This window comes from Rattus norvegicus, chromosome 8, assembly GCF_036323735.1.
Source record: "Rattus norvegicus strain BN/NHsdMcwi chromosome 8, GRCr8, whole genome shotgun sequence".
In the NCBI taxonomy this organism is placed as follows: Eukaryota; Metazoa; Chordata; class Mammalia; order Rodentia; family Muridae; genus Rattus; species Rattus norvegicus.
Window position 1 is genome coordinate 650,284 of NC_086026.1, and position 27,622 is coordinate 677,905.

Sequence of the window (27,622 nt, forward strand, 5' to 3'; positions counted from 1 at the left end):
ATTCACCATGATACTTATATTCCGTTCCTTAATATGTTGCTCTATTTGGAAAATCAAACTCATACAAGCATGTCCCATCGGGAACTCACTGAATTCGCCAAGAAATTTTGATTCCATTCGTGAAAATGTTTCTATATCCCGAATAGTCCACTTATTACTACTACGGCCTATTGGGAACTAACCGAATTCGCCATGTTACTCAGATTGGGCTCACCAAATTTTGATAAATCTTTAAAAGTACACATAGTACAAGAGCAGGCTACTGGGAACTAACTGAATTCACAAAGAAACAGTGTTTGAGTTCGTTAAAACTTTGCTCTATCTTGAATAACAAGCTTACTACATGCGAATCCTATTGGGAACCTACTGAATTCACCATGATACTTAGATTCCATTCCACAAAATGTTGCTTATATTTAAAATCAAACTCATACAAGCATGTCCCAATGGGAACTCACTGAATTCGCCTAGAAATTTTGATTGCATTCGTCAAAATTTTTCTATATCCCGAACAGTCCACTTATTACTACTGCGGCCTACTGGGAACTAACCGAATTCAACATGTTACTCAGATTCGGCTCACTAAATTTTGATAAATCTTTAAAAGTACACATAGTACAAGAGCAGGCTACTGGGAACTAACTGAATTCACAAAGAAACAGTGTTTCAGTTCATTAAAACGTTGCTCTATCTTGAATAACAAGCTTATTACATGCGAATCCTATTGGGAACCTACTGAATTCACCATGATACTTATATTCCGTTCCTTAATATGTTGCTCTATTTTGAAAATCAAACTCATACAAGCATGTCCCATCGGGAACTCACTGAATTCGCCAAGAAATTTTGATTCCATTCGTGAAAATGTTTCTATATCCCGAATAGTCCACTTATTACTACTACGGCCTACTGGGAACTAACCGAATTCGCCATGTTACTCAGATTGGGCTCACCAAATTTTGATAAATCTTTAAAAGTACACATAGTACAAGAGCAGGCTACTGGGAACTAACTGAATTCACAAAGAAACAGTGTTTGAGTTCGTTAAAACTTTGCTCTATCTTGAATAACAAGCTTACTACATGCGAATCCTATTGGGAACCTACTGAATTCACCATGATACTTAGATTCCATTCCACAAAATGTTGCTCTATATTTAAAAGCAAACTCATACAAGCATGTCCCATTGGGAACTCACTGAATTCGCCTAGAAATTTTGATTGCATTCGTCAAAATTTTTCTATACCCGAGCAGTCCACTTATTACTACTTCGGCCTACTGGGAACTAACCGAATTCACCATGTTACTCAGATTCGGCTCACTAAATTTTGATAAATCTTTAAAAGTACACATAGTACAAGAGCAGGCTACTGGGAACTAACTGAGTTCACAAAGAAACAGTGTTTCAGTTCATTAAAACGTTGCTCTATCTTGAATAACAAGCTTATTACATGCGAATCCTATTGGGAACCTACTGAATTCACCATGAAACTTAGATTCCGTTCCACAAAATGTTGCTCTATTTTGAAAAGCAAACTCATACAAGCATGTCCCATAGGGAACTCACTGAATTCGCCTAGAAATTTTGATTGCATTCGTGAAAATTTTTCTATATCCCGAACAGTCCACTTATTACTACTGGGGCCTACTGGGAACTATCCGAATTCACCATGTTACTCAGATTCGGCTCACTAAATTTTGATAAATCTTTAAAAGTACACATAGTACAAGAGCAGGCTACTGGGAACTAACAGAATTCACAAAGAAACAGTGTTTGAGTTCGTTAAAACCTTGCTCTATCTTGAATAACAAGCTTATTACATGCGAATCCTTTTGGGAACCTACTGAATTCACCATGATACTTAGATTCCGTTCCACAAAATGTTGCTCTATATTGAAAATCAAACTCATACAAGCATGTCCCATTGGGAACTCACTGAATTCGCCTAGAAATTTTGATTCCATTCGTGAAAATTTTTCTATATCCCGAACAGTCCACTTATTACTACTGCGGCCTATTGGGAACTAACCGAATTCACCATGTTACTCAGATTCGGCTCACCAAATTTTGATAAATCTTTAAAAGTACACATAGTACAAGAGCAGGCTACTGGGAACTAACTGAATTCACAAAGAAACAGTGTTTCAGTTCTTTAAAACGTTGCTCTATCTTGAATAACAAGCTTATTACATGCGAATCCTATTGGGAACCTACTGAATTCACCATGATACTTAGACTCCGTTCCACAAAATGTTGCTCTATTTTGAAAATCAAAAATATACAAGCATGTCCCATAGGGAACTCACTGAATTCGCCTAGAAATTTTGATTCCATTCGTGAAAATTTTTCTATATCCCGAACACTCCACTTATTACTACTGCGGCCTACTGGGAACTAACCGAATTCACCATGTTACTCAGATTCGGCTCACCAAATTTCTATAAATCTTTAAAAGGACACATAGTACAAGAGCAGGCTACTGAGAACTAACTGAATTCACAAAGAAACAGTGTTTCAGTTCGTTAAAACGTTGCTCTATCTTGAATAACAAGCTTATTACATGCGAATCCTATTGGGAACCTACTAATTCACCATGATACTTAGATTCTGTTCCTTAAAATGTTGCTCTATTTTGAAAAGCAAACTCATACAAGCATGTCCCATTGGGAACTCACTGAATTCGCCTAGAAAAATGAATTGCATTCGTGAAAATTTTTCTATATCCCGAACAGTCCACTTATTACTACTGCGGACTACTGGGAACTAACCGAATTCACCATGTTACTCAGATTCGGCTCACCAAATTTTGATAAATCTTTAAAAGTACACATAGTACAAGAGCAGGCTACTGGGAACTAACTGAATTCACAAAGAAACAGTGTTTCAGTTCGTTAAATGGTGCTCTATCTTGAATAACAAGCTTATTACATGCGAATCCTATTGGGAACCTACTGAATTCACCATGATACTTAGATTCCGTTCCTTAAAATGTTGCTCTATATTGAAAAGCAAACTCATACAAGCATGTCCCATTGGGAAATCCCTGAATTCGCCTAAAAATTTTGATTGCATTCGTAAAAATTTTTATATATTCCGAACTGTCTACTTATTACTACTGCGGCCCTTTGGGAACTAACCGAATTCACCATGTTACTCAGATTCGGCTCACCAAATTTTGATAAATCTTTAAAAGTACACATAGTACAATAGCAGGCTACTGGGACCTAACTGAGATCACAAAGAAACAGTGTTTCAGTTCGTTAAAACGTTGCTCTATCTTGAATAACATGCTTATTACATGCGAATCCTATTGGGAACCTACTGAATTCACCATGATACTTAGATTCCGTTCTTAAAATGTTGCTCTATTTTGAAAAGCAAACTCATACAAGCATGTCCCATTGGGAACTCACTGAATTCGCCTAAAATTTTGATTGCATTCGTGAAAATTTTTCTATATCCGGAACAGTCCACATATTACTACTGCGGCCTACTGGGAACTAACCGAATTCACCATGTTACTCAGATTCGGCTCACTCAATTTTGATAAATCTTTAAAAGTACACATAGTACAAGAGCAGGCTACTGGGAACTAACTGAATTCACAAAGAAACAGTGTTTCAGTTCTTTAAAACGTTGCTCTATCTTGAATAACAAGCTTATTACATGCGAATCCTATTGGGAACCTACTGAATTCACCATGATACTTAGAATCCGTTCCACAAAATGTTGCTCTATTTTGAAAATCAAAAATATACAAGCATGTCCCATAGGGAACTCACTGAATTCGCCTAGAAATTTTGATTCCATTCGTGAAAATTTTTCTATATCCCGAACAGTCCACTTATTACTACTGCGGCCTACTGGGAACTAACCGAATTCACCATGTTACTCAGATTCGGCTCACCAAATTTCTATAAATCTTTAAAAGGACACATAGTACAAGAGTAGGCTACTGAGAACTAACTGAATTCACAAAGAAACAGTGTTTCAGTTCGTTAAAATGTTGCTCTATCTTGAATAACAAGCTTATTACATGCGAATCCTATTGGGAACCTACTAATTCACCATGATACTTAGATTCTGATCCTTAAAATGTTGCTCTATTTTGAAAAGCAAACTCATACAAGCATGTCCCATTGGGAACTCACTGAATTCGCCTAGAAATTTTGATTCCGTTCCTGAAAATTTTTCTATATCCCGAACAGTCCACTTATTACTACTGCGGCCTACTGGGAACTACCGAATTCACCATGTTACTCAGATTCGTCTCACCAAATTTTGATAAATCTTTAAAAGTACACATAGTACAAGAGCAGGCTACTGGGAACTAACTGAATTCACAAAGAAACAGTGTTTCAGTTCATTAAAACGTTGCTCTATCTTTAAAACAAGCTTATTACATGTGAATCCTATTGGGAACCTACTGAATTCACCATGATACTTAGAATCCGTTCCACAAAATGTTGCTCTATATTGAAAAGCAAACTCATACAAGCATGTCCCATTGGGAACTCACTGAATTCGCCTAGAAATTTTGATTCCATTCCTGAAAATTTTTCTATATCCTGAACAGTCCACTTATTACTACTGCGGCCCATTGGGAACTAACCGAATTCACCATGTTACTCAGATTCGGCTGACCTTATTTTGATAAATCTTTAAAAGTACACATATTACAAGAGCAGGCTACTGGGAACTAACTGAGTTCACAAAGAAACAGTGTTTCAGTTCGTTAAAACGTTGCTCTATCTTGAATAACAAGCTTATTACATGCGAATCCTATTGGGAACCTACTGAATTCACCATGATACTTATATTCCGTTCCTTAAAATGTTGCTCTATTTTGAAAAGCAAACAAATACAAGCAAGTCCCATTGGGAACTCACTGAATTCGCCTAGAAATTTTGATTGCATTCGTGAAAATTTTTCTATATCCCGAACAGTCCACTTATTACTACTGCGGCCTACTGGGAACTAACCGATTCACCATGTTACTCAGATTCGGCTGACCAAATTTTGATAAATCTTTAAAAGTACACATATTACAAGAGCAGGCTAGTGGGAACTAACTGAATTCACAAAGAAACAGTGTTTCAGTTCGTTAAAACGTTGCTCTATCTTGAATAACAAGCTTATTACATGTGAATCCTATTGAGAACCTACTGAATTCACCATGATACTTATATTCCGTTCCTTAATATGTTGCTCTATTTGGAAAATCAAACTCATACAAGCATGTCCCATCGGGAACTCACTGAATTCGCCAAGAAATTTTGATTCCATTCGTGAAAATGTTTCTATATCCCGAATAGTCCACTTATTACTACTACGGCCTATTGGGAACTAACCGAATTCGCCATGTTACTCAGATTGGGCTCACCAAATTTTGATAAATCTTTAAAAGTACACATAGTACAAGAGCAGGCTACTGGGAACTAACTGAATTCACAAAGAAACAGTGTTTGAGTTCGTTAAAACTTTGCTCTATCTTGAATAACAAGCTTACTACATGCGAATCCTATTGGGAACCTACTGAATTCACCATGATACTTAGATTCCATTCCACAAAATGTTGCTCTATATTTAAAATCAAACTCATACAAGCATGTCCCAATGGGAACTCACTGAATTCGCCTAGAAATTTTGATTGCATTCGTCAAAATTTTTCTATATCCCGAACAGTCCACTTATTACTACTGCGGCCTACTGGGAACTAACCGAATTCAACATGTTACTCAGATTCGGCTCACTAAATTTTGATAAATCTTTAAAAGTACACATAGTACAAGAGCAGGCTACTGGGAACTAACTGAATTCACAAAGAAACAGTGTTTCAGTTCATTAAAACGTTGCTCTATCTTGAATAACAAGCTTATTACATGCGAATCCTATTGGGAACCTACTGAATTCACCATGATACTTATATTCCGTTCCTTAATATGTTGCTCTATTTTGAAAATCAAACTCATACAAGCATGTCCCATCGGGAACTCACTGAATTCGCCAAGAAATTTTGATTCCATTCGTGAAAATGTTTCTATATCCCGAATAGTCCACTTATTACTACTACGGCCTACTGGGAACTAACCGAATTCGCCATGTTACTCAGATTGGGCTCACCAAATTTTGATAAATCTTTAAAAGTACACATAGTACAAGAGCAGGCTACTGGGAACTAACTGAATTCACAAAGAAACAGTGTTTGAGTTCGTTAAAACTTTGCTCTATCTTGAATAACAAGCTTACTACATGCGAATCCTATTGGGAACCTACTGAATTCACCATGATACTTAGATTCCATTCCACAAAATGTTGCTCTATATTTAAAAGCAAACTCATACAAGCATGTCCCATTGGGAACTCACTGAATTCGCCTAGAAATTTTGATTGCATTCGTCAAAATTTTTCTATACCCGAGCAGTCCACTTATTACTACTTCGGCCTACTGGGAACTAACCGAATTCACCATGTTACTCAGATTCGGCTCACTAAATTTTGATAAATCTTTAAAAGTACACATAGTACAAGAGCAGGCTACTGGGAACTAACTGAGTTCACAAAGAAACAGTGTTTCAGTTCATTAAAACGTTGCTCTATCTTGAATAACAAGCTTATTACATGCGAATCCTATTGGGAACCTACTGAATTCACCATGAAACTTAGATTCCGTTCCACAAAATGTTGCTCTATTTTGAAAAGCAAACTCATACAAGCATGTCCCATAGGGAACTCACTGAATTCGCCTAGAAATTTTGATTGCATTCGTGAAAATTTTTCTATATCCCGAACAGTCCACTTATTACTACTGGGGCCTACTGGGAACTATCCGAATTCACCATGTTACTCAGATTCGGCTCACTAAATTTTGATAAATCTTTAAAATCACACAATTACAAGAGCCTGCTACTGGGAACTAACTGAATTCACAAAGAAACAGTGTTTCAGTTCGTTAAAACGTTGCTCTATCTTGAATAACAATCTTATTACATGCAAATCCTATGGGGAACCTACTGAACTCACCACGATACTTAGAATCCGTTCGTAAAATGTTGCTATATATTGAAAAGCACACTCATACAAGCATGTCCCATTGGGAACTCACGGAAATCGCCTAGAAATTTTGATTCCATTCCTGAAAATTTTTCTATATCCCGAACAGTCCACTTATTACTACTGTGGCCTATTGGGAACTAAGTGAATTCACCAAGTTCCTGAGATTCATCTCACCAAATTTTGATAAATCTTTAAAAGTAGACATATTACAATAGCCTGCTACTGCGAACTAACTGAATTCACAAAGAAACAGTGTTTCAGTTGGTTAAAATGTTGCTCTATCTTAAATAAGAAGCTTATTACTCACGAATCCTATTGGGACTTATTGAATTCAACATGATACTTAGATTCCGTTCCTAAAAATGTTGCTATATATTTAAAAGCACACTCATACAAGCATGTCCCATTGGGAACTCACTGAATTCGCCTAGAAATTTTGATTCCATTCGTGAAAATGTTTATATATCCCGAACAGTCCACTTATTACTACTGAGCCCTATTGGGAAGAATCTGAATTCACCAAGTTACTGAGATTCGTCTCAACAAATTTTGATAAATCTATAAAAGTATAAATATTACAAGAGCCTGCTACTGGGAACTAACTGAATTCACAAAGTAACAGTGTTTCAGTTGGTTAAAACGTTGCTCTATCTTGAAAAACAAGTTAATTACATGTGAATCCTATTGGGAACCTATTGAATTCACCATGATACTTAGATTCCGTTCCGTAAAATGTTGCTATATATTGAAAAGAACACTCATACAAGCATGTCCAATTGGGAACTCACTGAATTCACCTAGAAATTTTCATTCCATTCGTGACAATATTTCTATATCCCGAACAGTCCCCTTATTACTACTGTGGCCTATTGGGAACTAAGTGAATTCACATTGTTACTGAGATTCGGCTCACCAAATTTTGATAAATCTTTAAAAGCACAAAATTACAAGAGACTGCTACTGGAACTAACTGAATTCACAAAGAAACAGTGTTTCAGTTCGTTAAATCTTTGGTCTATCTTGAATAACAAGCTTATTACTGGCGAATCCTATTGGGACCTATTGAATTCACCATGATACTAAGAATCCGTTCCTTAAAATGTTGCTATATATTGAAAAGCACACTCATACAAGCATGTCCCATTGGGAACTACCTGAATTTTCCTAGAAATTTTGATTCCATTCCTGAAAATTTGTACATATCCCGAAGAGTCCACTTATTACTACTGCGGCCTATTGGGAACTAAGTGAATTCACCAAGTTCCTGAGATTCATCTCACCAAATTTTGATAAATCTTTAAAAGTACACATATTACAAGAGCCTGCTACTGGGAACTAACGGAATTCACAAAGAAAAAGTGTTTCAGTTCGTTAAAACGTTGCTCTATCTTGAATAACAAGCTTATTACTCGCGAATCCTATTGGGACCTAGTGAATTCAACATGATACTTAGATTCAGTTCCTTAAAATGTTGCTATATATTGAAAAGCACACTCATACAAGAATATCCCATTGGGAACTCACTCAATTCGCCTAGAAATTTTGATTCCATTCGTGAAAATTTTTATATATCCCGAACAGTCCACTTATTACTACTGAGCCTTATTGGGAAGAAACTCAATTCACCAAGTTACTGAGATTCGGCTCAAGAAATTTTGATAAATCTTTAAAAGTATACATATTACAAGAGCCTGCTACTGGGAACTAACTGAATTCACAAAGAAACAGTGTTTCAGTTCGTTAAAACTTTGCTCTATCTTGAATAACAAGCTTATTACATGCGAATCCTATGGGGAACCTACTGAATTCACAATGATACTTAGAATACGTTCCTTAAAATGTTGCTATATATTTAAAAGCACACTCATACAAGCATGTCCCATTAGAAATTCACGGAATTCGCCTAGAAATTTTAATTCCATTCGTGAAAATTTTTCTATATCCTGAACAGTCCACTTATTACTACTGCAGCCTATTGGGAACTAAGTGAATTCACCAAGTTCCTGAGATTCATCTCACCAAATTTTGATAAATATTTAAAAGTACACATATTACAAGAGCCTGCTATTGGGAACTAACTGAATTCACAAAGAAAAAGTGTTTCAGTTCGTTAAAACGTTGCTCTATCTTGAAAAACAAGATTATTACATGCGAATCCTTTGGGAACCTTTTGAATTCAACATGATACTTAGATTCCGTTCCTTAAAATGTTGCTATATTTGAAAAGCACACTCATACAAGCATGTCCCATTGGGAAGTCACTGAATTCGCCTAGAAATTTTGATTCAGTTCGTGAAAATTTTTCTATATCCTGAACAGTCCACTTAATACTACTGAGGCCTATTGGGCACTAACAGAATTCACCAACTTACTGACATTCGGTTCACCAAATTTTGATAAATCTTTAAAATCACACAATTACAAGAGCCTGCTACTGGGAACTAACTGAATTCACAAAAACAGTGTTTCAGTTCGTTAAAACTTTGCTCTATCTTGAATAACAAGCTTATTACTCGCGAATCCTATTGGGACCTACTGAATTCAACATGATACTTAGATTCCGTTCCTTTAAATGATGCTCTATATTGAAAAGCACACTCATACAAGCATGTCCCATTGGGAACTCACTGAATTCGCCTAGGAATTTTGTTTCAATTCGTGAAAATTTTTCTATATCCCGAACTGTCCACTTAATACTACTGGGACTATTGGGAACTAACAGAATTCACCAACTTACTGACATTCGGCTCACCAATTTTTGATAAATCTTTAAAAGCACACAATTACAAGAGCCTGCTACTGGGAAATAACTGAATTCACAAAGAAACAGTGTTTCAGTCCGTTAAAACTTTGCTCTATCTTGAATAACATGCTTATTACATGCGAATCCTATGGGGAACCTAGTGAATTCACAATGATACTTAGAATCCGTTCCTCAAAATGTTGCTATATATTTAAAAGCACACTCATACAAGCATGTCCCATTAGGAACTCACGGAATTCGCCTAGAAATTTTGATTCCATTCGTGAAAATTTTTATATATCCCGAACAGTCCACTTATTACTACTGAGGCCTATTGGGAAGAAACTGAATTCACCAAGTTACTGAGATTCGTCTCAACATATTTTGATAAATCTTTAAAAGTATAAATATTACAAGAGACTGCTACTGGGTACTAACTGAATTCACAAGAAACAGTGTTTCAGTTCGTTAAAACGTTGCTCTATCTTGAAAAACAAGCTTATTACATGCGAATCCTATAGGGAACCTACTGAATTCACCATGGTACTTAGATTCTGTCCCCTAAACTGTTGCTATATATTGAAAAGCACACTCATACAAGCATGTCCCATTGGGAACTCCCAGAGTTCGCCTAGAAATTTTGATTCCATTCCTGAAAATTTTTCTATAACCCGAACAGTCCACTTATTTCTACTGAGGCCTATTTGGAACTAACTGAATTCACCAAGTTACTGAGATTCGGCTCACCAAATTTTGATAAATCTTTAAAAGTGCACATATTACAAGACCTGCTACTGGGAACTAAATGAATTCACAAAGAAACAGTGTTTCAATTCGTTAAAACGTTGCTCTATCTTGAATAACAAGCTTATTACATGTGAATCCTATTGGGAACCTACTGAATTCAACATGATACTTAGATTCCGTTCCTTAAAATGTTGGTATATATTGAAAAGCACACTCATACAAGCATGTCCCATTGGGAACTCACTGAATTCGCCTAGAAATTTTGATTCCATTCGTGAAAATATATCTATTTCCCGAACAGTCCACTTAATACTACTGAGGACTATTGGGAACTAACCGAATTCATCAACTTACTGACATTCGGCTCACCAATTTTTGATACATCTTTAAAAGCACACAATTACAAGAGCCTGCTACTGGGAACTAACTGAATTCACAATGAAACAGTGTTTCAGTTCGTTAAAACGTTGCCCTATCTTGAATAACAAGCTTATTACATGCGAATCCTAAGGGGAACCTACTGAATTCACCATGATACTTAGATTCCGTTACTTAAACTGTTGCTATATATTGAAAAGCACACTCATACAAGCATGTCCCATTGGGAACTCACTGAATTCGCCTAGAAATTTTGATTCCACTCTTGAAAATATTTCTATATCCCAACCAGTCCACTTATTACTACTGCGGCCTATTGGGAACTAAGTGAATTCACCAAGTTCCTGAGATTCATCTCAACAAATTTTGATAAACCTTTAAAAGTACACATATTACAAGAGCCTGCTACTGGGAACTAACTGAATTCACAAAAAACAGTGTTTCAGTTCGTTAAAACTTTGCTCTATCTTGAATAACAAGCTTATTACTCGCGAATCCTATTGGGACCTACTGAATTCAACATGATACTTAGATTCCGTTCCTTTAAATGATGCTCTATATTGAAAAGCACACTCACACAAGTATGTCCCATTGGGAACTCACTGAATTCGCCTAGGAATTTTGATTCAATTCGTGAAAATTTTTCTATATCCCGAACTGTCCACTTAATACTACTGGGACTATTGGGAACTAACAGAATTCACCAACTTACTGACATTCGGCTCACCAATTTTTGATAAATCTTTAAAAGCACACAATTACAAGAGCCTGCTACTGGGAAATAACTGAATTCACAAAGAAACAGTGTTTCAGTTCGTTAAAACTTTGCTCTATCTTGAATAACATGCTTATTACATGCGAATCCTATGGGGAACCTAGTGAATTCACAATGATACTTAGAATCCGTTCCTCAAAATGTTGCTATATATTTAAAAGCACACTCATACAAGCATGTCCCATTAGGAACTCATGGAATTCGACTAGAAATTTTGATTCCATTCGTGAAAATTTTTCTATATCCCGAACAGTCCACTTATTACTACTGCGGCCTATTGGGAACTAAGTGAATTCACCAAGTTCCTGAGATTCATCTCACCAAATTTTGATAAATCTTTAAAGTACACACATTACGAGAGCCTGCTACTGGGAACTAACTGAATTCACAAAGAAAAAGTGTTTCAGTTCGTTATACCGTTGCTCTATCTTGAATAACAAGCTTATTACTCGCGAATCCTATAGGGACCTATTAAATTCAACATGATACTTAGATTCCGTTCCTTAAAATGTTGCTATATATTGAAAAGCACACTCATACAAGCAAATCCCATTGGGAACTCACTCAATTCGCCTAGAAATTTTGATTCCATTCGTGAATATTTTTATATATCCCGAACAGTCCACTTATTACTACTGAGGCCTATTGGGAAGAAACTGAATTCAACAAGTTACTGAGATTAGGCTCAACAAATTTTGATAAATCTTTAAAAGTATAAATATTACAAGAGACTGCTACTGGGTACTAACTGAATTCACAAAGAAACAGTGTTTCAGTTCGTTAAAACGTTGCTCTATCTTGAAAAACATGCTTATTACATGCGAATCCTATAGAGAACCTAGTGAATTCACAATGATACTTAGATTCCGTCCCCTAAACTGTTGCTGTATATTGAAAAGCACACTCATACAAGCATGTCCCATTGGGAACTCCCTGAATTTGCCTTGAAATTTTGATTCCATTCCTGAAAATTTTTCTATATCCCGAACAGTCCACTTATTACTACTGAGGCCTATTGGGAACTAACTGAATTCACCCAGTTACTGAGATTCGGCTCACCAAATTTTGATAAATCTTTAAAAGTACACATATTACAAGAGCCTGCTACTGGGAACTAACTGAATTCACAAAGAAATAGTGTTTCACTTCTTTAAAACGTTGCTGTATCTTGAATAACAAGCTTATTATATGCGAATCCTATTAGGAACCTACTGAACTCACCACGATACTTAGAATACGTTCCTTAAAATGTTGCTATATATTGAAAAGCACACTCATACAAGCATGTGCCATTGGGAACTCACGGAATTCGCCTAGAAATTTTGATTCCATTCGTGTAAATTTTTCTATATCCCGAACAGTCCACTTATTATTACTGTGGCCTATTGGGAACTAAGTGAATTCACCAAGTTCCTGAGATTCATCTCACCAAATTTTGATAAATCTTTAAAAGTACACATATTACAAGAGCCTGCTACTGGGATCTAACTGAATTCACAAAGAAACAGTGTTTCAGTTGGTTAAAATGTTGCTCTATATTGAATAACAAGCTTATTACTCACGAATCCTATTGGGACTTATTGAATTCAAAATGATACTTAGATTCCGTTCCTTAAAATGTTGCTATATATTGAAAAGCACACTCATACAAGCATGTCCCATTGGGAACTCACTGAATTCGCCTAGAAATTTTGATTCCATTCGTGAAAATTTTTATATATCCCGAACAGTCCACTTATTACTAATGAGCCCTATTGGGAAGAATCTGAATTCATCAAGTTACTGAGATTCATCTCACCAAATTTTGATAAATCTTTAAAAGTACACATATTACAAGAGCCTGCTACTGGGAACTAACTGAATTCACAAAGAAACAGTGTTTCAGTTCGTTAAAACTTTGCTCTATCTTGAATAACAAGCATATTACATGCGAATCCTATAGGGAACCTACTGAATTCACCATGATACTTAGATTCCGTTCCTTAAAATGTTGCTATATATTGAAAAGCACACTCATACAAGCATGTCCCATTGGGAACTCACTGAATTCGCCTAGAAATTTTGATTCGATTCGTGAAAATTTTTCTATATCCCGAACAATCCACTTATTACTACTGAGGCCTATTGGGAACTAACTGAATTCATCCACTTACTGAGATTCGGCTCACAAAATTTTGATAAATCTTTAAAAGTACACATATTACAAGAGACTGCTACTGGGAACTAACTGAATTCACAAAGAAACAGTGTTTCAATTCGTTAAAACGTTGCTCTATCTTGAATAACAAGCTTAGTACATGTGAATCCTATTGGGAACCTACTGAATTTTCCATTATACTTAGATTCCGTTCCTTTAAATGATGCTCTATATTGAAAAGCACACTCATACAAGCATGTCCCATTGGCAACTCACTGAATTCCCCTAGAAATTTTGATTCCATTCATGAACATTTTTCTATATCCCAAACAGTCCACTTAATACTACTGAGGCCTATTGGGAACTAACCGAATTCACCAGTTACTGACATTCGGCTCACCAAATTTTGATAAATCTTTAAAATCACACAATTACAATAGCCTGCTACTGGGAACTAACTGAATTCACACAGAAACAGTGTTTCAGTTCGTTAAAACGTTGCTTTATCTTGAATAACAAGCTTATTACATGCTTATCCTATGGGGAACCTACTGAATTCACCACAATACTTAGAATCCGTTCCTTAAAATGTTGCTATATATTGAAAAGCACACTCATACAAGCATGTCCCATTGGGAACTCACGGGATTCGCCTAGAAATTTTGATTCCATTCATGAAAATTTTTCTATATCCCGAACAGTCCACTTATTACTACTGTGGCCTATTGGGAACTAAGTGAATTCACCAAGTTCCTGAGATTCATCTCAACAAATTTTGATAAATCTTTAAAAGTACACATATTACAAGAGCCTGCTACTGGGAACTAACTGAATTCACAAAGATACAGTGTTTCAGTTCGTTAAAACGTTGCTCAATCTTGAAAAACAAGCTTATTACATGCGAATCCTATGGGGAACCTACTGAATTCACCATGATACTTAGATTCCTTCCTTAAAATGTTGCTATATAATGAAAAGCACACTCATACAAGCATGTCCCATTGGGAACTCACTGAATTCGCATAGAAATTTTGATTCCATTCGTGTACATTTTTCTATATCCCGAACAGTCCACTTAATACTAATGAGGCCTATTGGGTACTAACCGAATTCACCAAGTTACTGACATTTGGCTCACCAAATTTTGATAAATCTTTAAAAGCACACAATTAAAAGAGCCTGCTACTGGGAACTAACTGAATTCACAAAGAAACAGTGTTTCAGTTCTTTAAAACGTTGCTCTATCTTGAATAACATGCTTGTACATTCGAATCCTACTGGTAACGAACTGATTCACCATGATACTTAGATTCCGTTCCTTAAAATGTTGCTATATGTTGAAAAGCACACTCATACAAGCATGTCCCATTGGGAACTCACTGATTTCGCCTAGAAATTTTCATTCCATTCGTGACAATATTTCCAAATCCCGAAGAGTCCACTTATTACTTCTGCGGCCTATTGGGAATTAAGTGAATTCACCAAGTTCCTGAGATTTTTCTCAACATATTTTGATAAATCTTTAAAAGTACACATACTACAAGAGGCTGCTACTGGGAACTAACTGAATTCACAAAGAAACAGTGTTTCAGTTCGCTAAAACGTTGCTCTATCTTGAATAACAAGCTTATTACTCGCGAACCCTTTGGGACCTATTGAATTCAACATGATACTTAGATTCCGTTCCTTAAAATGTTGCTATATATTGAAAAGCACACTCATACAAGCATGTCCCATTGGGAACTCACTGAATTCGCCTAGAAATTTTTATTACATTCGTGACAATATTTCTATATCCCGAAAAGTCCACTTATTACTACTGCTGCCTATAGGGAACTAAGTGAATTCACAAAGTTACTGAGACTCATCTCACCAAATTTTGATAAATCTTTAAAAGTACACATATTACAAGAGCCTGCTACTGGGAACTAACTGAATTCACAAAGAAACAGTGTTTCAGTTCGTTAAAACGTTGCTCTATCTTGAAAAACAAGCTATTACATGCGAATCCTATTGGGAACCTATTGAATTCACCATGATACTTAGATTCCGTTCCTTAAAATGTTGCTATATAATGAAAAGCACACTCATACAAGCATGTCCCATTGGGAACTCCCTTAATTCGCCTTGAAATTTTAATTCCATTCCTGAAAATTTTTCTATATCCCGAACAGTCCACTTATTACTACTGCGGCCTATTGGGAATTAAGTGAATTCACCAAGTCCCTGAGATTCATTTCACCAAATTTTGATAAATCTTTAAAAGTACACATATTACAAGAGCCTGCTACTGGGAACTAACTGAATTCACAAAGAAACAGTGTTTTAGTTCGTTAAAACTTTGCTCTATCTTGAATAACAAGCTTATTACTCGCGAATCCTATTGGGACCTATTGAATTCAACATGATACTTAGATTCCGTTCCTTAAAATGTTGCTATATATTGAAAAGCACACTCATACAAGCAAGTCCAAATGGGAACTCACTGTTTTCGCCTAGAAATTTTCATTCCATTCGTGACAATATTTCTATAACTCGAACAGTCCACTTATTACTACTGAGGCCTATTGGGAACTATCTGAATTGACCCAGTTACTGAGATTTGGCTCACCAAATTTTGATAAATCTTTAAAAGTACACATGTTACAAGAGACTGCTACTGGGAACTAACTGAATTCAAAAAGAAACAGTGTTCCAATTCGTTAAAACGTTACTCTATCTTGAATAACAAGCTTATTTAATGCCAATCCTATTGGGAACCTAATGAATTCACCATGATACTTAGATTCGGTTCCTTAAAATGTTGCTATATATTGAAAAGCACACTCATACAAGCATGTCCCATTGGGAACTCACTGAATTCGCATAGAAATTTTGATTCCATTCGTGAACATTTTTCTATATCCCGAACAGTCCACTTAATACTACTGAGGCCTATTGGGAACTAACCGAATTCACCAACTTACTGACATTCTGCTCACCATATTTTGATAAATCTTTAAAAGCACACAATTACAAGAGCCTGCTACTGGGAACTAACTGAATTCACAAAGAAACAGTGTTTCAGTTCGTTAAAACGTTGCTCTATCTTGAAGAACAAGCTTATTACATGCGAATCCTATGGGGAACCTACTGAATTTACCACGATACTTAGATTCCGTTCCTTAAAATGTTGCTATATATTGAAAAGAACACTCATACAAGCATGTCCCATTTGGATCTCCCTGAATTCGCTTAGAAATTTTGATTCGATTCGTGAAAATTTTTCTATATCCCGAAGAGTCCACTTTTTACTACTGCGGCCCATTTGGATCTACCCGAATTCACCATGTTACTCAGATTCGGCTCACCAAATTTTGATAAATCTTTAAAAGTACACATATTACAAGAGCCTGCTACTGGGAACTAACTGAATTCACAAAGAAACAGTGTTTCTGTTCGTTAAAACTTTGCTCCATCTTGAATAACAAGCTTATTACATGCGAATACTATTGGAGATCTACTGAATTACCCATGATACTTAGATTCCGTTACTTAAAATGTAGCTATATATTGAAAAGAACACTCATACTAGCATGTCCCTTTGGGAACTCCCTGAATTCTCCTAGATATTTTGATTCCATTCCTGAAAATTTTTCTATATCCCGAACACTCCACTTAATACTAATGAGGACTATTGGGAACTAAGGGAATACACCAACTTACTGACATTCATCTCACCAAATTTAGATAAATCTTTAAAAGTACATATATTACAAGAGCCTGCTACTGGGAACTAACTGAATTCACAAAGAAACAGTGTTTCAGTTCGTTAAAACGTTGCTCTATCTTGAATAACAAGCTTATTACTTGCGAATCCTATTGGGACCTACTGAAGTCAACATGATACTTAGATTCCGTTCCTTAAAATGTTGCTATATTTTGAAAAACACACTCATAGAAGCATATCCCTTTGGGAACTCACTCAATTTGCCTAGAAATTTTGATTCCATTCCTGAAAATTTTTATATATCCCGAACAGTCCACTTATTACTACTGAGGCCTATTGGGAATTCACCAAGTTACTGAGATTCGGCTCAACAAATTTTGATAAATCTTTAAAAGTATAAATATTACAAGAGACTGCTACTGGTTACTAACTGAATTCACAAGAAACAGTGTTTCTGTTCGTTAAAACGTTGCTCTATCTTGAAAAACAAGCTTATTACATGCGAATCCTATAGGGAACCTACTGAATTCACCATGATACTTAGATTCCGTCCCCTAAACTGTTGCTATATATTGAAAAGCACACTCATACAAGCATGTCCCATTGGGAACTCCCAGAGTTCGCCTAGAAATTTTGATTGCATTCCTGAAAATTTTTCTATAACCCGAACAGTCCACTTATTTCTACTGAGGCCTATTTGGAGCTAACTGAATTCACCAAGTTACTGAGATTCGGCTCACCAAATTTTGATAAATCTTTAAAAGTGCACATATTACAAGACCTGCTACTGGGAACTAAATGAATTCACAAAGAAACAGTGTTTCAATTCGTTAAAACGTTGCTCTATCTTGAATAACAAGCTTATTACATGTGAATACTATTGGGAACCTACTGAATTCAACATGATACTTAGATTCCGTTCCTTAAAATGTTGCTATATATTGAAAAGCACACTCATACAAGCATGTCCCATTGGCAGCTCACTGAATTCGCCTAGAAATTTTGATTCCATTCGTGAAAATATATCTATATCCCGAACAGTCCACTTAATACTACTGAGGACTATTGGGAACTAACCGAATTCACCAACTTACTGACATTCGGCTCACCAAATTTTGATAAATCTTTAAAAGCACACAATTACAAGAGCCTGTTACTGGGAACTAACTGAATTCACAAAGAAACAGTGTTTCAGTTCGTTAAAACGTCGCCCTATCTTGAATAACAAGCTTATTACATGCGAATCCTATGGGGAACCTACTGAATTCACCATGATACTTAGATTCCGTTCCTTAAACTGTTGCTATATATTGAAAAGCACACTCATACAAGCATGTCCCATTGGGAACTCACTGAATTAGCCTAGAAATTTTGATTCCATTCGTGAAAATATTTCTATATCCCGACCAGTCCACTTATTACTACTGCGGCCTATTGGGAACTAAGTGAATTCACCAAGTTCCTGAGATTCATCTCACCAAATTTTGATAAATCTTTAAAAGTACACATATTACAAGAGCCTGCTACTGGGAACTAACTGAATTCACAAAGAAACAGTGTTTCAGTTCGTTAAAACGTTGCTCTTTCTTGAATAACAAGCTTATAACTCGCGAATCCTATTGGGACCTACTGAATTCAACATGATACTTAGATTCCGTTCCTTTAAATGATGCTCTATATTGAAAAGCACAGTCATACAAGCATGTCCCATTGAGAACTCACTGAATTGGCCTAGGAATTTTGATTCAATTCCTGAAAATTTTTCTATATCCCGAACAGTCCACTTAATACTACTGAGGACTATTGGGAACTAACCGAATTCACCAACTTACTGACATTCGGCTCACCAATTTTTGATAAAACTTAAAAAGTATAAATATTACAAGAGCCTGCTACTGGGTACTAACTGAATTCACAAAGAAACAGTGTTTCAGTTCGTTAAAACGTTGCTCTATCTTGAAGAACAAGCTTATCACATGCGAATCCTATAGGGAACCTACAGAATTCACCATGATACTTAGATTCCGTCCCCTAAACTGTTGCTATATATTGAAAAGTACACTCATACAAGCATGTCCCATTGGGAACTCACTGAATTCGCCTAGAAATTTTGATTCGATTCGTGAAAATTTTTCTATATCCCGAGGAGTCCACTTTTTACTACTGCGGCCTATTGGGATCTACCCGAATTCACCATGTTACTCAGATTCGGCTCACCAAATTTTGATAAATCTTTAAAAGTACACATATTACAAGAGCCTGCTACTGGGAACTAACTGAATTCACAAATAAACAGTGTTTCTGTTCGTTAAAACTTTGCTCCATCTTGAATAACAAGCTTATTACATGCGAATACTATTGGAGATCTACTGAATTCACCATGATACTTAGATTCCGTTACTTAAAATATAGCTATATATTGAAAAGCACACTCATACAAGCATGTCCCTTTGGGAACTCCCTGAATTCTCCTAGATATTTTGATTCCATTCCTGAAAATTTTTCTATATCCCGAACAGTCCACTTAATACTACTGAGGACTATTGGGAACTAAGCGAATTCACCAACTTACTGACATTCATCTCACCAAATTTTAATAAATCTTTAAAAGTACATATATTACAAGAGCCTGCTACTGGGAACTAACTGAATTCACCAAGAAACAGTGTTTCAGTTCGTTAAAACGTTGCTCTATCTTGAATAACAAGCTTATTACTCGCGAATCCTATTGGGACCTACTGAAGTCAACATGATACTTAGATCCCGTTCCTTAAAATGTTGCTATATTTTGAAAAACACACTCATAGAAGCATATCCCTTTTGGAACTCACTCAATTTGCCTTGAAATTTTGATTCCATTCCTGAAAATTTTTATATATCCCGAAGAGTCCACTTATTACTACTGAGCCCTATTGGGAAAAAACTGAATTCACCAAGTATCTGAGATTCGGCTCAACAAATTTTGATAAATCTTTAAAAGTATACATATTACAAGAGCCTGCTAGTGGGAACTAACTAAATTCAAATAGAAACAGTGTTTGAGTTCGTTAAAACGTTGCTCTATCTTGAATAACAAGCTTATTACATGCGAATCCTATTGGGAACCTACTGAATTCACCATGATACTTAGATTCCGTTCGTTAAACTGTTGCTATATATTGAAAAGCACACTCATAGAAGCGAGTCCCATTGGGAACTCTCTGAATTCGCCTAGAAATTTTGATTCCATTCTTGAAAATTTTTCTATATCCCGAACAGTCCACTTATTACTACTGCGGCCTTTTTGGAACTACCCGAAATCACGAAGTTACTGAGATTCGGCTCACCAAATTGTGATAAATCTTTAAAAGTACACATATTACAAGAGCCTGCTACTGGGAAATAACTGAATTCACAAAGAAACAGTGCTTCAGTTCGCTAAAACATTTCTCTATCTTGAATAACAAGCTTATTAAATGCGAATCCTATTGGGAACCTACTGAATTCACCATGATACTTAGATTCCGTTCGTTAAACTGTTGCTATATATTGAAAAGCACACTCATACAAGCATGTCCCATTGGGAACTCACTGAATTCGCGTAGAAATTTTGATTCCATTCCTGAACATTGTTCTATATCCCGAAGAGTCCACTTATTACTACTGCGGCCTATTGGGAACTAACCAAATTCACCATGTTACTCAGATTCGGCTCACCAATCTTTGATAAATCTTTAAAGGAAACATATTACAAGAGCCTGCTACTGGGAACTAACTAAATTCACAAAGAAACAGTGTTTCAGTTCCTTTAACTTTGCTCTATATTGAATAACAAGCTTATTACTTGCGAATCCTTTTGGAGATCTACTGAATTCACCATGATACTTAGATTCGGTTACTTAAAATGTTGCTATATATTGAAAAGCACACTCATACAAGCATGTCCCATTGGGAACTCCCTGAATTCTCCTACAAATTTTGATTCCATTCCTGAAAATTTTTCTATATCCCGAACAGTCCACTTATTACTACTGCGGCCTATTGGAAACTAACCGAATTCACCAACTTACTGAGATTCGGCTCACCAAATTTTGATAAATCTTTAAAAGCACACAATTACAAGAGCCTGCTACTGGGAACTCACTGAATTCACAAAAAAACAGTGTTTCAGTTCGTTAAAACGTTGCTCTATCTTGAATAACAAGCTTTTTACATGCGAATCCTATTGGGAAACTACTGAATTCACCATGATACTTAGAATCCGTTCCTTAAAATGTTGCTATATAATGAAAAGCACACTCATACAAGCATGTCCCATTGGGAATTCACTGAATTCGCATAGAAATTTTCATTCCATTCGTGAAAATTTTTCGATATCCCGAACAGTCCACTTATTACTACTGCGGCCTATTGGGAACTAAGTGAATTCACAAAGTTACTGAGATTCGGCACACCAAATTATGATAAATCTTTAAAAGTACACATATTAATAGAGCCTGCTACTGGGAACTGACTGAATTCACAAAGAAACAGTGTTTCAGTTCGTTAAAACGTTGCCCTATCTTGAAGAACAAGCTCATTACTCGCGAATCCTATTGGGAACCTACTGAATTCAACATGATACTTAGATTCCGTTCCTTAAAATGTTGCTATATATTGAAAAGCACACTCATACAAGCATGTCCCATTGGGAACTCAGTGAATTCGCCTAGAAATTTTGATTCCATTCGTGAAAATTTTTCGATATCCCGAACAGTCCACTTACTACAACTGCGGCCTATTTGGAACTACCCGAATTCACGAAGTTACTGAGATTCGGCTCAACAAATTTTGATAAATCTTTAAAAGCACACAATTACAAGAGCCTGCTACTGGGAACTAACTGAATTCATAAAGAAACAGTGTTTCAGTTCGTTAAAACGTTGCTCTATCTTGAATAACAAGCTTATTACTCGCGAATCCTATTGGGACCTACTGAAGTCAACATGATACTTAGATTCCGTTCCTTAAAATGTTGCTATATTTTGAAAAACACACTCATAGAAGCATATCCCTTTGGGAACTCACTCAATTTGCCTAGAAATTTTGATTCCATTCCTGAAAATTTTTATATATCCCGAAGAGTCCACTTATTACTACTGAGCCCTATTGGGAAAAAACTGAATTCACCAAGTATCTGAGATTCGGCTCAACAAATTTTGATAAATCTTTAAAAGTATACATTTTACAAGAGCCTGCTAGTGGGAACTAACTAAATTCAAATAGAAAAAGGGTTTGAGTTCGTTAAAACGTTGCTCTATCTTGAATAACAAGCTTATTACATTCGAATCCTATTGGGAACCTACTGAATTCACCATGATACTTAGATTCCGTTCGTTAAACTGTTGCTATATATTGAAAAGCACACTCATAGAAGCGAGTCCCCTTGGGAACTCTCTGAATTCGCCTAGAAATTTTGATTCCATTCTTGAAAATTTTTCTATATCCCGAACAGTCCACTTATTACTACTGAGCCCTATTGGGAAAAAACTGAATTCACAAAGTATCTGAGATTCGGCTCAACAAATTTTGGTAAATCTTTAAAAGTATATATATTATAAGAACCTGCTAGTGGGAACTAACTAAATTCAAAAAGAAACAGTGTTTGAGTTCGTAAAAACGTTGCTCTATCTTGAATAACAAGCTTATTACATGCGAATCCTATTGGGAACCTACTGAATTCACCATGATACTTAGATTCCGTTCGTTAAACTGTTGCTATATATTGAAATGCACACTAATAGAAGCAAGGTCCATTGGGAATTCACTGAATTCGCCTAGAAATTTTGATTCCATTCTTGAAAATTATTCTATATCCCGAACAGTCCACTTATTACTACTGCGGCCTTTTTGGAACTACATGAAATCACGAAGTTACTGAGATTCGGCTCACCAAATTTTGATAAATCTTTAAAAGCACATATATTACAAGAGCCTGCTACTGGGAACTAACTGAATTTACAAAGAAACAGTGTTTCAGTTCTTAAAAACGTTGCTCTATATTGAATAACAAGCTTATTACATGCGAATCCTATTGTAGATCTACTGAATTCACCATGATACTTAGATTCCGTTCCTTAAAATGTTGCTATATATTGAAAAGCACACTCATACAAGCATGTCCCATTGGGAACTCACGGGATTCGCCTAGAAATTTTGATTCCATTCATGAATATTTTTCTATATCCCGAACAGTCCACTTATTACTACTGTGGCCTATTGGGAACTAAGTGAATTCACCAAGTTCCTGAGATTCATCTCAACAAATTTTGATAAATCTTTAAAAGTACACATATTACAAGAGCCTGCTACTGGGAACTAACTGAATTCACAAAGATACAGTGTTTCAGTTCGTTAAAACGTTGCTCAATCTTGAAAAACAAGCTTATTACATGCGAATCCTATGGGGAACCTACTGAATTCACCATGATACTTAGATTCCTTCCTTAAAATGTTGCTATATAATGAAAAGCACACTCATACAAGCATGTCCCATTGGGAACTCACTGAATTCGCATAGAATTTTGATTCCATTCGTGTACATTTTTCTATATCCCGAACAGTCCACTTAATACTAATGAGGCCTATTGGGTACTAACCGAATTCACCAAGTTACTGACATTTGGCTCACCAAATTTTGATAAATCTTTAAAAGCACACAATTAAAAGAGCCTGCTACTGGGAACTAACTGAATTGACAAAGAAACAGTGTGTCAGTTCTTTAAAACGTTGCTCTATCTTGAATAACAAGCTTGTACATTCGAATCCTACTGGTAACGAACTGATTCACCATGATACTTAGATTCCGTTCCTTAAAATGTTGCTATATGTTGAAAAGCACACTCATACAAGCATGTCCCATTGGGAACTCACTGATTTCGCCTAGAAATTTTCATTCCATTCGTGACAATATTTCTAAATCCCGAAGAGTCCACTTATTACTTCTGCGGCCTATTGGGAATTAAGTGAATTCACCAAGTTCCTGAGATTTTTCTCAACATATTTTGATAAATCTTTAAAAGTACACATACTACAAGAGGCTGCTACTGGGAACTAACTGAATTCACAAAGAAACAGTGTTTCAGTTCGCTAAAACGTTGCTCTATCTTGAATAACAAGCTTATTACTCGCGAACCCTTTGGGACCTATTGAATTCAACATGATACTTAGATTCCGTTCCTTAAAATGTTGCTATATATTGAAAAGCACACTCATACAAGCATGTCCCTTTGGGAACTCCCTGAATTCTCCTAGATATTTTGATTCCATTCCTGAAAATTTTTCTATATCCCGAACAGTCCACTTAATACTACTGCTGCCTATAGGGAACTAAGTGAATTCACAAAGTTACTGAGACTCATCTCACCAAATTTTGATAAATCTTTAAAAGTACACATATTACAAGAGCCTGCTACTGGGAACTAACTGAATTCACAAAGAAACAGTGTTTCAGTTCGTTAAAACGTTGCTCTATCTTGAAAAACAAGCTATTACATGCGAATCCTATTGGGAACCTATTGAATTCACCATGATACTTAGATTCCGTTCCTTAAAATGTTGCTATATAATGAAAAGCACACTCATACAAGCATGTCCCATTGGGAACTCCCTTAATTCGCCTTGAAATTTTAATTCCATTCCTGAAAATTTTTCTATATCCCGAACAGTCCACTTATTACTACTGCGGCCTATTGGGAATTAAGTGAATTCACCAAGTCCCTGAGATTCATTTCACCAAATTTTGATAAATCTTTAAAAGTACACATATTACAAGAGCCTGCTACTGGGAACTAACTGAATTCACAAAGAAACAGTGTTTTAGTTCGTTAAAACTTTGCTCTATCTTGAATAACAAGCTTATTACTCGCGAATCCTATTGGGACCTATTGAATTCAACATGATACTTAGATTCCGTTCCTTAAAATGTTGCTATATATTGAAAAGCACACTCATACAAGCAAGTCCAAATGGGAACTCACTGTTTTCGCCTAGAAATTTTCATTCCATTCGTGACAATATTTCTATAACTCGAACAGTCCACTTATTACTACTGAGGCCTATTGGGAACTATCTGAATTGACCCAGTTACTGAGATTTGGCTCACCAAATTTTGATAAATCTTTAAAAGTACACATGTTACAAGAGACTGCTACTGGGAACTAACTGAATTCAAAAAGAAACAGTGTTCCAATTCGTTAAAACGTTACTCTATCTTGAATAACAAGCTTATTTAATGCCAATCCTATTGGGAACCTACTGAATTCACCATGATACTTAGATTCGGTTCCTTAAAATGTTGCTATATATTGAAAAGCACACTCATACAAGCATGTCCCATTGGGAACTCACTGAATTCGCATAGAAATTTTGATTCCATTCGTGAACATTTTTCTATATCCCGAACAGTCCACTTAATACTACTGAGGCCTATTGGGAACTAACCGAATTCACCAACTTACTGACATTCTGCTCACCATATTTTGATAAATCTTTAAAAGCACACAATTACAAGAGCCTGCTACTGGGAACTAACTGAATTCACACAGAAACAGTGTTTCAGTTCGTTAAAACGTTGCTCTATCTTGAAGAACAAGCTTATTACATGCGAATCCTATGGGGAACCTACTGAATTTACCACGATACTTAGATTCCGTTCCTTAAAATGTTGCTATATATTGAAAAGCACACTCATACAAGCATGTCCCATTTGGATCTCCCTGAATTCGCTTAGAAATTTTGATTCGATTCGTGAAAATTTTTCTATATCCCGAAGAGTCCACTTTTTACTACTGCGGCCCATTTGGATCTACCCGAATTCACCATGTTACTCAGATTCGGCTCACCAAATTTTGATAAATCTTTAAAAGTACACATATTACAAGAGCCTGCTACTGGGAACTAACTGAATTCACAAAGAAACAGTGTTTCTGTTCGTTAAAACTTTGCTCCATCTTGAATAACAAGCTTATTACATGCGAATACTATTGGAGATCTACTGAATTACCCATGATACTTAGATTCCGTTACTTAAAATGTAGCTATATATTGAAAAGTACACTCATACTAGCATGTCCCTTTGGGAACTCCCTGAATTCTCCTAGATATTTTGATTCCATTCCTGAAAATTTTTCTATATCCCGAACACTCCACTTAATACTAATGAGGACTATTGGGAACTAAGGGAATACACCAACTTACTGACATTCATCTCACCAAATTTAGATAAATCTTTAAAAGTACATATATTACAAGAGCCTGCTACTGGGAACTAACTGAATTCACAAAGAAACAGTGTTTCAGTTCGTTAAAACGTTGCTCTATCTTGAATAACAAGCTTATTACTTGCGAATCCTATTGGGACCTACTGAAGTCAACATGATACTTAGATTCCGTTCCTTAAAATGTTGCTATATTTTGAAAAACACACTCATAGAAGCATATCCCTTTGGGAACTCACTCAATTTGCCTAGAAATTTTGATTCCATTCCTGAAAATTTTTATATATCCCGAACAGTCCACTTATTACTACTGAGGCCTATTGGGAATTCACCAAGTTACTGAGATTCGGCTCAACAAATTTTGATAAATCTTTAAAAGTATAAATATTACAAGAGACTGCTACTGGTTACTAACTGAATTCACAAGAAACAGTGTTTCTGTTCGTTAAAACGTTGCTCTATCTTGAAAAACAAGCTTATTACATGCGAATCCTATAGGGAACCTACTGAATTCACCATGATACTTAGATTCCGTCCCCTAAACTGTTGCTATATATTGAAAAGCACACTCATACAAGCATGTCCCATTGGGAACTCCCAGAGTTCGCCTAGAAATTTTGATTGCATTCCTGAAAATTTTTCTATAACCCGAACAGTCCACTTATTTCTACTGAGGCCTATTTGGAGCTAACTGAATTCACCAAGTTACTGAGATTCGGCTCACCAAATTTTGATAAATCTTTAAAAGTGCACATATTACAAGACCTGCTACTGGGAACTAAATGAATTCACAAAGAAACAGTGTTTCAATTCGTTAAAACGTTGCTCTATCTTGAATAA